Source organism: Cibotium barometz, chromosome 9 (genome assembly GCF_041138505.1).
Source record: "Cibotium barometz isolate CiBa-2024 chromosome 9, ASM4113850v1, whole genome shotgun sequence".
Classification (NCBI taxonomy): Eukaryota; Viridiplantae; Streptophyta; class Polypodiopsida; order Cyatheales; family Cibotiaceae; genus Cibotium; species Cibotium barometz.
The window spans coordinates 36,203,109-36,216,255 of NC_141054.1; the positions used below are offsets into that span (position 1 = coordinate 36,203,109).

General features: G+C 41.2%; 1 protein-coding gene across 1 annotated transcript in view; it reads left to right on the forward strand.

Annotated features, from left to right (window-relative positions):
• Positions 1 to 9,860: 9,860 nt before the first annotated feature.
• The window catches only part of LOC147635528 (serine/threonine-protein kinase VIK-like), a 141,601-nt gene continuing 138,314 nt past the window's right edge, over positions 9,861 to 13,147 (forward strand). Inside the window, exon 1 of the mRNA XM_086802859.1 lies at positions 9,861 to 10,380. The gene's annotated coding sequence lies outside the window, so the exon portion shown is untranslated. The remainder of the gene's footprint in view (positions 10,381 to 13,147) is intronic.

Genomic DNA, 13,147 nt, shown 5'->3' on the forward strand with positions numbered 1-13,147 from the left:
TGACCTCGACACCCAAACGTAGGGATCCCTTTATAGAAGCCTTGTGCTTATGGTATCTTAGTTGGTACCCAATGGAATTTCGGGCTATTGGGGGTGGACTAGGTTTTGGGCCACCACTTAACCCTCTTTAGCTTAGTAGATAAGGATGCAATCTTCACTCCATCTTTCGTTTAGATAAGGATGCAATCTTCACTCCATCTTTCGCTTAGCTTTTGATGGCATAGTTGTTATGGGGCTCTATCTGGCTCCACTGGGTGAGAATCCCACAATGAAGGTGTGTCTCAAGACCTCGTAGAGTAGCTAGCCTTTTCAAGTGGGTTTAGAGACCTAAACGACTATCCTACTCTAGCCTCATTGGGGCTGCATCTCATGTGGAGACACTTGGTTCTAGTTATGTAGTCTTGCATTATCTTACCTTCGTAGTTATAGATCTGCACTATGGGGCTCCATATCTAGCTCCAATGGGTGAGAATCCCACAATGAAGGTGTGTCTCAAGACTTCATAGCTAGATTTTTAAAGTGGGTTTAGAGACTTACACAATGAAGGTGTGGAAGATCAACTGTATGCTAAGGGATACCTAGAGAGATCTCATAGCAAGCTAGAGAGATATCCTTAAGGAGGAGCTTAAGGATATAGGGATACCTAGAGAGAGCTCATAGCAAGCTAGCTTCTCATAAAATCACGGGATTAACTAAAGGCAAAAGAAATTGAAGTAGGGCACACAAGGCTCCAACATCTCTCTAGGCTGGAAGAGAACATGACAAGGTTAGACAATAGATTTCAAAAACACACAAGGCTCTGCCAAGGTTAAGCCCACTAAGCTAGGGACTAAAGTTTACACCTTTGAACCTTTACTAAAAAAATGTGATACCCTACGGTAAAAATGTCACCTTGATAATGTGTCCCAACACACAAACACACACATGTATAGATATTAGACCACACACTGCCATCTTTTAAAAATTGTTGCCTCCCCACCTATTAAAATCCCTCGCTCTAACCTACCTTTAAAACCCCTCCTTCTTCTTTAATTTTAAACCCCCTTAGAGTTGTTTTAAAAAAACCCATCCCCCCTTCTCTATTTCTTATGTTTTTTTCGCATTAAGAAAAACAAAACACAACAAACAAAAGCCACAAAAACACAACCAATTAAAAAAGAACATGCATGCCCACACACCGCTCATGTACACATGCACACCCCCCTCATGCATGCTTGCACACACACACACACACACACACACACACACATGCACACACAAACAACCACCAACCCCCTAGACCCTCTCATGCCCACCTTCTGACAGCCTCTCATGCCCCTTGTCATGGCCACCTTGGCATGCCTGTTTAGCCTCCTACCTTCCACATGTGCCTGCCCCATGCAATCCATTCACACCCATACTGCCCACAAAGCTTCTCACACCCTTGCTCACACCCAAAGCATCTTCATGCACACCATGTGCTTTCACAACCACGTGTCCAAAGCCCCACCCATCCACACCACATTTCGCTCTACTGCCCATAAGGCCTTTCATGCACCCACCAAGGCCTTTCACACTATCTTTCACGTCAATAAACCCACCTGCTTAGCCTTTTCACACCCTCTCGCCTTTCACACAAAACCACCCACAAATATTCTCATGCCCATGCCCAAAGCATCTCACGCATGCCACCTATGTGCTTTCACAATCGCCCCACCACCATTGAAAACATTTCATGCCCCACTCAAAGTGTCGTGCACCTACCCAAAGCATTTCACGCCCAGCCCAAAGTGTCATGCACCTAACCCTTCTTAGCCATAGTGCAAACATGGCCCAAAGCATCCCATGTCCTATGCTTGCACTTATGCCTTTGCATACCCTACTGTGGCCCACCAACAACCCACTACACTAGCCCAAAGCATAGATCTATGCAAGTCCCCTTGGAAGATGCAACTGACAACAATGATGAAGAAGCCCAACTTCTAGTTCCACCATGAGAATTGGGAACCATACATTTGCTATGCTTTACCACCATCAATATAATAACCAATCAATGTAAGTAGTCCTAGCACAAGAACCCAACAAAGCAATAAAGGCATGGGTCCTTCTACCACTTTACAAGCCTTTATAGGCTTGAAACACTTACAACCCCAAAGATAAGGCATTGCATCAAGTACTTCTATGCTAACAATATATCACATGCCACCTCGAGGGCCAAACCAAATCTATCTCCAACATGCTATGAAGCACGTGGATTGGTCTCTTGCCTACCATAAAGACAACTTCACCAACTACATCTTGAACCATAAAGATAACTTCAACAACTACATCTCAAACCCATCCACACCTTTGTGATTTTGGCACCATCTTCACCATTCAAGCTTGGTATCACAAGGATGTTCATAGTTCTACAAATGTTGAGCATGAACAACACCTACCAACTCATTGTATTCATTCTGTGTATTGTGATAATTGTTCGAGCATATCCAGCTTCTTCCCAAGAGGATTTATTCAGTCATAGGGTCCTTTAGAGAGAATGAGGAACGTGGAATTGGACATCTGGTCTTCAAAGTACTTGCCAAGTTTAGAGGCAAGGTCATGTTGAGCTCCCCTCTCTCAAAGTACTTGCCAAGTTTGTTGATAGGTAAATCCTTGTGGAAGGTTATGGGATTTATCTTAACTACCTCTTCCTCTTTTGATCTTGAATTAGACTCATCCTTGGAATCTAGGTCATATTTAGGGTCTATACAATCCTTGATATGGAGTCAGATACATGGATCTCTTTTCAAGAATAGTCCCAAAGATACATTGATAGGGGATGAAAGGATTGCTTGTATCCCTACAGAATCCTTTTAACACCTTATGTCCCAAACACATGTATCTTATAGCGAGGATGGCTTTAGACTTGGTTTTTTCAAGCCAACATTGGAGGACAAAGAGTTGGCCTTATGGGATAAATCTGTTGTGTTGTGAATCGTACTCCATTTGCTTTTGATTCCAATATGGGTTCAAAAGGAAGTTTGGGGGACTTCTTTAGTGACCCAGGGATGGAGATTAAGCTCGACCTGAGATGAGACATCACTTTTCTTTACATCATTAAGAGTCTCTTCTTGTAATGCTTCATTGTTGGTAAGTGGCTTATTGGGTAGGTCCATAGGTACAATGGGTCTTTCTAGCTCTTGTTGGGTCTCTTGCAAGAGGCTTGAGTAGCTTTTAGTTTCTCAATCTCTTTTAGGGGGTTTAGGTATTGGTTAAGTTTCTTTGGCGAAGGCATGATCACATCCCAATTGGGGTGACGTGCCACTTGTTTCTGTGTGATGTCTAGGATCTCATCTTTTAGGGATTCACCTTTGGAGAAAGAAGACGAGTCAGATGCGAACTCAACGATTACTCTGACATTCTCCCATTCCTCCATTCCAAAGTGTTTCTAAACACTAAGAGTGTTCTTAAACACTAATGGTGAATCTAATCACCAATGCAAGTGTCATTAGACGCTAGAAATATGCTCTTAAGCACTAATCATGTTTTTAAACACTAATGGTGATCTTAATCACTAAACAAAGTGTTCTTTGACACTCATGAAGCTAATCTCCATCAAAATTAGTAGTTGGGCACAAACCCTAAGTGCTAAACCATAAAATTTACCATCTTGATCTCCTTTTTTATGCAACATCCTTAACTTGATTAAGGGTTGTTGCACTCTCATAAGCCTTTCTCTTTCTACTTAAGCCAAAACATCAAAATTTTTTGGTTTTTTCTTCTTTATAAATCAGCCCATTACTCTCTAGTAATCCCCTTCAATACCCAATGTCAAAGGATAACTTCAATCAATAAATAGAAAAAGCCCATCAATCCAAGGTGGGCATATTACCACAATGTTCAACGTGTAAAAGCTCTAAAGGAGACTTAGATCTGTTTCTACTCTCGTGTGGAAAAGGTTATCGATGCTTCTTGCCCATCAAGGTACACACTATTGGGAAAAAGAAAAGAATTCTCATTTTTGACAAATGAGAATACTTGGCCTTACTTTCAACGTACCATATTCAACACCATCCAAGAGCAAAGGTAACAAATGCCCTCTGGATTAGTGTTCATTATATAGAAGAATAATCACTCATTTATCATATAGAGTCACAAAGGTCCACTTAAAATAAATAGGCATTGTTTGATGATGTAACAAGGTTAGTCTCTTGTGAAGGTTGCCCCTTTGTCCTTGTCCCTAACTATACCATTCTCTTAATCTCACTTCTTCTTCCCACACTCCTTCATCATATGCCTTTCTTTATCTGTAGGTTTAGAGTAGGAGCCTTCCTCATGAGGAAATATTTTTCACCTAGACGTTCAGACTAGGAACTAGATGATCCATCTTGTTAGATTGTAATTTGGTCTCCTTTAAAATGAGGGATGCTACAATAGAGGTAATTTTAGGATTTGTTTGATTAGCTATTATTGAAAAACATTTCTCATAATTTCGAGGCATGCTAGCTAATAAGTCAAAGACTACTTCTTATTTATTAATCTCAACACTTGCTCTTGCTAGTTGCATGAGAGAGAGAGAGAGAGAGAGAGAGAGAGAGAGAGAGAGAGAGAGAGAGAGAGAGAGAGAGAGAGAGAGAGAGAAGCTGTATTAACATCTACTAGAGGCCAAACTCGACCTATGAGACAAATCAATGTACAAATGTCAATGTCTTCTAGATGCCTAGAAAAAAAAGGACAAAATGAACAAGAAATAAACTATGAAAGTACTGAGCTAGTGGGGGGGTTTGATGGATGGAGCACTATTGCTAGAGGCTCAGTATGCAACCTATACGCATAGGGTATACAAGAATGCAATGTAGATCTGTCTAGCTCCAACCAGTACTATAATGGGGTTGTAATATGTGATACATAGGCGATGACGAGGCAAAAATACCTCGGAGCATGATCTCCGGGTGTGAGTGTAAGTGAGCTAGCTGCTCCTGGATATGGTGTTGATGTTGATCCCATATCTCTGTGATCTCCCTCTGATGTAGTCTGGGAGTCTGGTAGCCTGGTGCTCTCGGTCTCCGTCTGGCTCGGAGGTCTGCAGCGCGCTGAAGTGTAACCCCCTCCTACGTCAAGGTAGGCACTTGGATAGATCTCTCGAAGATATCAGTGAGCTCAAGCTGTTGCCCACCTCTCCCTGTGGTATGAGTCCGTATTAGTGTCTCTCTGTGGTGCTGTCTCTAACAAGAACTGGCCAAATCTACGCTGGTTCTGCGGACTCCATGATCTGGCGGAGTGAGGGATGTCCAGAGAGGATGGTGGTGTATCTCTCTCTAATGACACTATATGCTCTGCATCTGCATACATAATGTTCCTCACTCTCAACCTCCTCCTGACATAGTCTGCATATCCTCTTTGCTGTGGGGATCCGTGCTGCCCTCCCTGCCTCAATCTCAAGCTGGTGGTGATGACACTCTGAGCTGGCCAATCGCCACTTGGGCATTGTGAGGCATGTACACATCCATGTATCCAGGTCTCTGTATGAATCCATCCGTTGAGATACGCATAAACTGATCTTTGTAGTATAGCATCTTCGGCGGTAGAGGCTGACTGGGTGTAATCCAAGTCTCTTGAGTGTATCCCTGCCATAAATCCTGCTGAAGGACTTTGTTCCTCTCACTGTGGGAGAGCTGGATGTGTGGTGCATGTATATCATATTGGAAAGGTGGCAGGTGATCTATGTCGAGACCATGCTGAGTGAGCCACTGTATCATCTGTGAATACCATGATCTCCTATCTCCACTCTCTGTGAGCTGCCTAGATGCCTCAAAAGCTCTATGTGAGAGTCGATCTGATGGCATATCTCTGATCCTTTGTATGAAGCAGATCGTCTGGAAGAGGGCCTCTACTAGCATAGGATGTGTAGCAAACTCCATCCGGACAATGTCATGTGGATCATCCGTGAGAGCATGAGAATCTGAGGCCTCTCTATCTGAGACCATGTGGAGGTGGCGAGCCCAAGTGCCCATACTGCTGCAGCATACATCAAAGCAGGGGTGACTAGTTTGTCAAACAACCACCCCTTCGTGTGGGGCTCCTGGAAGTGTGTCTGGTGACACTATCTCTCTAGCATGGCCAGAGCTGCATACCCTTGTGTGAGTCTATTCCTCGATCGCTGCATGTGCCATAGTAAATCTTCTTGGCGGAGTCGTAAATGTAATCCTCCGGGTACACATATGAGTCTACCACCTCTACCTATCCTCCTGCTAGTGTGAAGATGGCATGTCGTCGAACCGGCCCTGAGGTGTGGAAAATCATGGCCTTGGTTTTCCCAAGGTTCACTATAAGCCCCCTCTGTGTGCAGAAGTCATCGAGTGCATGGAGATGGTGCTGTAGTCCCATCCGCGACTCAGAGACCAGAATAATATCATCTGCATATAGCATAATGTGGATTGTGGTACCTGAGATGTCTACCTCGTCCCCACCACTATGACCAATGAAGTCAGCCACCTCATCAATGTATAGCCCAAATAGTGTAGGAGAGAGTGGACATCCTTGCTTCACACCTATGGTGCTAGCAATAACATCAATTAGCCCCCTGGGGCATTGTATGCGCCCGAGGACCTGCTCATATAAAGCATAGATGCCCCAAACCATCTCTAATGGGATCCCCAATGATTGTAGGCGCTGGAAGAGTCTCTCTCATGGCACCGTGGCAAATTGCGGAAGAGAGAGAGAGAGAGAGAGAGAGAGAGAGAGAGAGAGAGAGAGAGAGAGAGAGAGAGAGAGAGAGAGAGAGAGAGAGCTTCAACGTTACAATTAACAAACTTCAAATCTCTTGATATAACTTAAGCTGAAATGTCATTTTTTAAAACAAATATTTATAGTGTTCATTGTATAAAACAACAATCAAGAAATTCTAAGGTGTCAAACTTTACCTTCAAATGGCTATGGACAATAAACTTTTGAAACAACTTCTAATTTTTGTATTCATATGTTTTAAATGGCTATGAAGACTAAAATTTTAAAACAACAACTTATTTTTGTATTCTATGTTTCATATGTTTTAAATGGCTATGGACACAAACTTTGAAACAACTTCTTATTTTTGTATTTCATACGTTGCAGATTCTTGATATTCAAGTCCACACCATGCTATGTCTAGATGCACTGATCTTCTTAACTTAGATTGTCCTCTATCCCTCCTTATGTATATAGAAAACAAATAGAAGATGCTCCTCTATCCCTACATATGTATATAGAAAACTACTAGAAGATGCTCCTCTATTCCTACTTGAGGATGCTCCTCTATCCCTAACTTATGTAGATAATAATTATTTTCAATATAGTTATTGTGCATGTACTTTAATAAAAAAAACAAATGGAGCATATATTGTAACTTATGTAGATAATTAGTTTCAATATATTTATCGTGCATGTACTTTGATTTTAAAAAATGGAGTATATATTATAAGTTTCTTTAGTACATATTCTTATGAGGTCATATGGGTTTTATTGATGTTTCAAAGATGCTCTTGCATCAATCTTCTCTATTAGCTTTTTCATGCGTAATCTCCCCTAGCATCAATTAAAGATTGATGTTATCAACCCTTTCATACGTATGAAAGGGTTGATGCTATCAACCCTTTCATACGTAATCTCTCCTAGCTTATGTCATAGATCATTTTAAGGGATTGTGATCTCACTATCCATTTGATGAGCTTAATATGGGTGTGTTTCTCAAAAGCTTGTATTCAATTTGATATGTTTCTAAACAACAAGAGTGAAGTTCTTTTACAAGATGTTAAGTAATAAAGCATAGCTCTCATAGAAAAGTGTCTTGGCCAAGGTGGTATGACAAAAATTTTGGCCTAGATTGGCATTGTTCAAGGAATTTTTTTTTCTCATGACATTAGTTTTAATATGTCTTAGCGATGAAGTCTAAATTCATATAAGGTGTGAGATGGTGATGGTTTGAGAGAAAAGAGGTCCTTGTGTTGGTTGTGGTGGGTGTCGTGTATTGGCCCCTCAATCCTTTATAATTTTACTCAAGTAAAGAGATCAAGGAGATTTAGGAGATAAAATTTTGGTTAACACAAGTCTCATTAAAAAAGCCATTTTTGTGGCTCTAAGTAAAGAGATCAACAAGGCGTAAGAGGTAAAATTTTGGTTAACACAAGTCTCACTAAAAAAAGCCATTTTTGTGGCTCTAAGGGACTTTGCAAAAAAATCATATTTCTTCAGATATGAGGTTTCATATTTCTTCAGATATGAGGTTTCATTACTTTTTCTATGCCTATGCTCTCAACACAAGACACTTTGCCTATTCTCTTAACACAAGACACTATGCCTATTCTCTCAACACAAGACACTAGTTGATAGAAAATATCATGTACAAAAAGAAATAGTTTTTTGACGGCCATAATTTAGGCCCTTTTTGCAATTTGTTTATAAATTTCAAAACACTTTGAATAATTTGTCAAGCACACTACAGTTACAATATATAAGTGTGTATATTTGAACGGCTTATGAATTCCATCAACTTAAGACAAGACATCATTTTTAAGCAAGTGTATTAGGGCATTTTCAAGAAGCTTTAGTACTTTCAAAGGACCGATTAAGTAAATTGTATATTCATTACAATAAAAAGGGGCAACAAATGTGATGATTTTGGTGGGTGTCATAACATTAGTACCTTTATCATATACAATTTTTCTTGAGTATGAGACTTAAGAGGCAAGTTTCTTTTTTAATTTAAAAAAGTGAAATTTGTGGCTTTAATATAGACTTTTGTTAAAAACCACATTCTTTGAAAAATAAAATGCTTCAAAGGATTCCTCATGTGTAAATGCTACTAGTTCAAGATGTTACTTGAAAAATTATATCCACTACCTATTTTTTTTTGAGAGAACATTATTTAAGCCCTTTTCACAAAAAAAAGAATTAAAATTTGACCTAGAAACACGTTAAATTGTACTACATAATCCTACATATATAGCACACTACATACTCGACTACGTAACACTACCTACATATACAATATATAAAAGTATATTTCTTATGTGTATAATTGTTTGGCTTGTATCTTCCATTAGCTCAACTTATCATTTTTTACATACTTCTAGTGGAAAGCTAGTAGTTTTAGTACTCGTGAAAATCGTAAAATTGCAAAGTACATTAATTCTTAGCTTGGCTAGATGCATGCTAACCAAGCATATTCAGGTAATTCATGGCTATTTGAAATTTTATGTATCTTACTATTTCTTCAAGATCTTGTAGATTAACATTGGGCCTTTTTTTGCCCATGAGCACGTAGGTGAGTTGGTAGAACTTTCAGGTCCCATTGAGAGGACCCGGGTTCGATGCCATCGAGTTGGTAGAACTTTCAGGTCCCATTGAGAGGACCCGGGTTCGATGCCATCGAGTTGTGTGATGGGGGTGCTTTGTGAGCTGATGGAAATACTCCACCCTCCCACAACATTGGGCCTTTTTTTTTTTGACTCGCCTTAGGCCCAAGATCCTCTCGTAGTTACTGATTTTTCACCGTCCACCATAGGCGGTTAATTATCCGCCGACGATGCACCAAGGGGGGTTTTGAACCCAAAACCTCTTGGTCCTAGGCAAACACCGTCACCACTTGAGCTATCACCTCATTGGCCATTGGGCCTTTTTTTGGTTGAAGCAAAACTAGTAAAGTAACCTTGAGTCTTTTAATTTTTTTGGGGTGAAGCTATGGCAAGTGATCTTTCCCAATTTCTCAACCATGCTACCAAGAGGGATTTTTAAATAATATTTTAATATATTAAGAAGTATTTAATTATGAGTATCTTAATTAAATTGGCTAATTGGCTTCATCCTAGATTATATATATACTCTCACATATATATATCTATAGAGAGAGAGAGAGAGAGAGAGAGAGAGAGAGAGACGTGTGCAATGGCTGAGTAGTTCCCAGGGTGGTGGAGTTAAAAAAAGATCCTCGGTTTCGCGACAAAGCGACACCCACAAAGCTTTGGTTCCACCCACGGATGCAGACAAACCATCCGCCATGGTGATCCCGCAGCTGCGCGTGCTCTCTCTCTCGCTTTCATTTTGCCTTGTAGCCACTCTGTGGTGCCTTTTGCCGATGAGAGTTCTTCCGGTGACCCCATTGAAGCGAAAAGAAAGAGGAGAAATGCTTCCTTCACATATCGTTCTGCTTCTTTAGGGTTAGGTTCTTCAGTCTGCTTCAGGTGACCTCTTTGGAAGAAAGCTTTACGCACAGATCATCATCTCGCAGTTTGCAGCATTTTACGGCTTTCTCACCCCAGCACCCACGCAGGAGAAAGAGAAGGTTGTTCATTACATATCCTTCTGCTGTTTTAGGGTTTGCAGACTGCTCCATTACTTGGGCAAGAGACTACCAGCAGCTTTTGATGATGGCATAACTTGTAACAGGTCACCATCTTTTTCTCCAGACTTTGATGTCTCGTGCTTATTTACCATGTTTTAAAACTGAGTGGTAGAACAGAAGATTTGTGGATTAATGGCTTAAGCGGCAAACATTAAATCTATCCTTTGGGTGGAAGGAGCCTCCCCGTTTCCGTTGAAGCTCCAACTTGAACAGTCAACTGTTTCATTTTGAAAAACTAATATGCAACTTAATCAGCTCTTAATCACTAATTGATTGTCTTAATTTAACTTTCAGCATACTTGGTCATTAAACTAGGTTTCCTCTGTTTGATCTTCCGTTGTGAGGTAATCACAGCTTTGCATGTCTATGAATTCCTGTGATTTGGTATCTTTCCTGTTGGCGACATGATCTGTTCATATACAGGGTTTTCGTAGTAAAATCAGGGCCATGTCCTGGCCTCTAAGCCTGCCCTTGAACCTGTTGAACCATGTCCAAGTGGCATTTGCTTGTGAGTAAATGATGCACATGACAAAGATACCCATGACCAAACAACTCATCTTTATTCTCAACCATACCTTGGTTATACTTAACTCAAGGTGCAAGATTCTCTCAACAAATGAGACACAAAGACAGCATTTTGACTAAATACGTTGTCAATGACTGTCTTCTTCTTTTCCTTTCACTAATTCAAGAAGATATGCGTGCACTTCTCAAATAAGGATTTCTCCAACAATACAATCTTTCATGATTTCTTTGACAAGGGCATCCTTTCATACCTTAAAGGTGCTTGCCACCATTCAGCTTTGAATTCAGCCACAGCTAGGACTTTGGCTTCTTATTTTGCAATCACCTCATTAATGAAAAGTGAACCCGGTCACTGATTAATTCAAGTGGGCAGCCAAATTTGGAAATGATCTATGAAATCGCCTTCCTCATGCCCTGCCATCATCTATGAAATTGCCTTCCTCATGCCCTGCCATTTACTCTGTAGGATGAACTCTAAAAAGGCATTTCCGGAGCCCCTTTAGGCTGGCAAACATAGCCCTACAGTTCCATTTTGCTCATTGAAGTTCTTCTCAGAACCTTCGTTGGAGGGAGACACGTCCATTGAAGCTGTATATATATCTGCTTGTAATCCTCAATGCCAACTTTACATAAGAAGCTTCTCTGAGACAACTTAAGCAGGATTCGATAGATAGAGACAGGCACAAATAGTGTAATCAAGGAGCCCACGCCAAGTGAGACTGGTGCTACAAAAAACCGTTCAACACCACTGCATATACTTTGAGCTTCAAAAGTGGCCGGACTCCTCACGTCTAGGCACCCAAGTGTGGAAGGAGTTGGCGCAGTTGGTAGACAACTGACCAACCCTAACTAGCTGACGAGCCTTATAGATGCAAATAAATAGGCCGCTAAGTGTCAGATAAGAGTATCCAGATTCCATATGCCGATATCTGCAAGTTCCATTTCTCAGAGCAGCAAAGGCAAGTTGTGGGTTGGAAGAAGGGTGTTCTTAAGTAGGGAGTTTCAGCCCGGGAACAACTAGAACAAGAAGTAATATTTTGTTTAGGCATCTATGACATTAACGCTTACTAGGGTGCAACCGGTTATAGATTTGTCTATTTACATTGTATATATTCATCAATAGATTAGGTCATTCTACATTGTCTTCTGTTATTTCTAGTTAAGTAATTAAGTCATAGGATTAGCATTAATTCGAAGCATAATCAACATTTAATTGGTATCAATCGAGGCATGCTTCTGTAGGCATGTTAAGGATGGTATTAGCATGTATTTGGAGAAAACTCTTATATTGGAGCTCCAAGCGGCGCTTTTTGGCTGGGCAAGTTGTTCTAGCCAACCAAGTTCTCTTGACTACCATGTAGCAATCACTTCTTTTTTTTTTTCTTTTTTCATAAAGGAGACTTCTATTAAGTATGAAATTTTTTTACAAAATGGAGATTTCACACCAAGCAAGGTGGAGATCTCAGCCAATCAGGAGCCCTGTGCTACCAATAGGGTCCCCAATGAGAGGATGTGAAAAAGATACCAATGTCCCACTCTCTCATAAACTGGCCGCGCTTCCTCTCCGTAGCCCTCGAAGATCCCTAGATTTTGGCCCAGGTAGCTATAATGGTGTGAATAATATCACTCCAAATCCTGCAAAGACACTGAGAAACAAGAACGGGAGTACCCTCAATGGCCTCGATGCATCTAGCCTTCCAGATATTCAAGGCTGAGATGCTAGCGATAATCTCCCAAGAGCTGTCTAACCTATGCCGGAGGGACAAAGTGTGAAGGTGGCAAATCCTGAAGACAGCACTGCCGAGCAACTCCTTGCCTAACAATAATGGCCAAGCTCCTGTCAGTCCCCTCGAATCTCAGTTGAGGCCCAGACTGTGTCAACCAAATGATAGAACCAAAAGAAATGATAGCATCCCTCTTAATCCTACCAAAGAGGTGCAATCGCAGACCAAACCATCACTTCTTGCTAGGCGTTCTCGCATTCTTGCAGAGGCGAGGTCCAATGTCTTATTAGGAGCTTCCTTTGGGGCGATGGTGGCAGGGCCACACATGCCAAAGTTGCATGGAGAGTTATCATTCAGCCCCTCAACAAAGGGAGCTTGGGGATCATCGAACCCCCATTCTTGCTATTCCCTCATTCTCTCAAGGTCCAGATGGGTCTTCACAGAGGCTCCACACGTGCAAATTTGGTTCCTCTTTCCACGACAAATTTGTAGGGAGTCTTTTGAGCGATTGGGCATCTCTTCGGCTGGCCCTCTTCCAGCAGGCTCCTACCTCCATTACTAG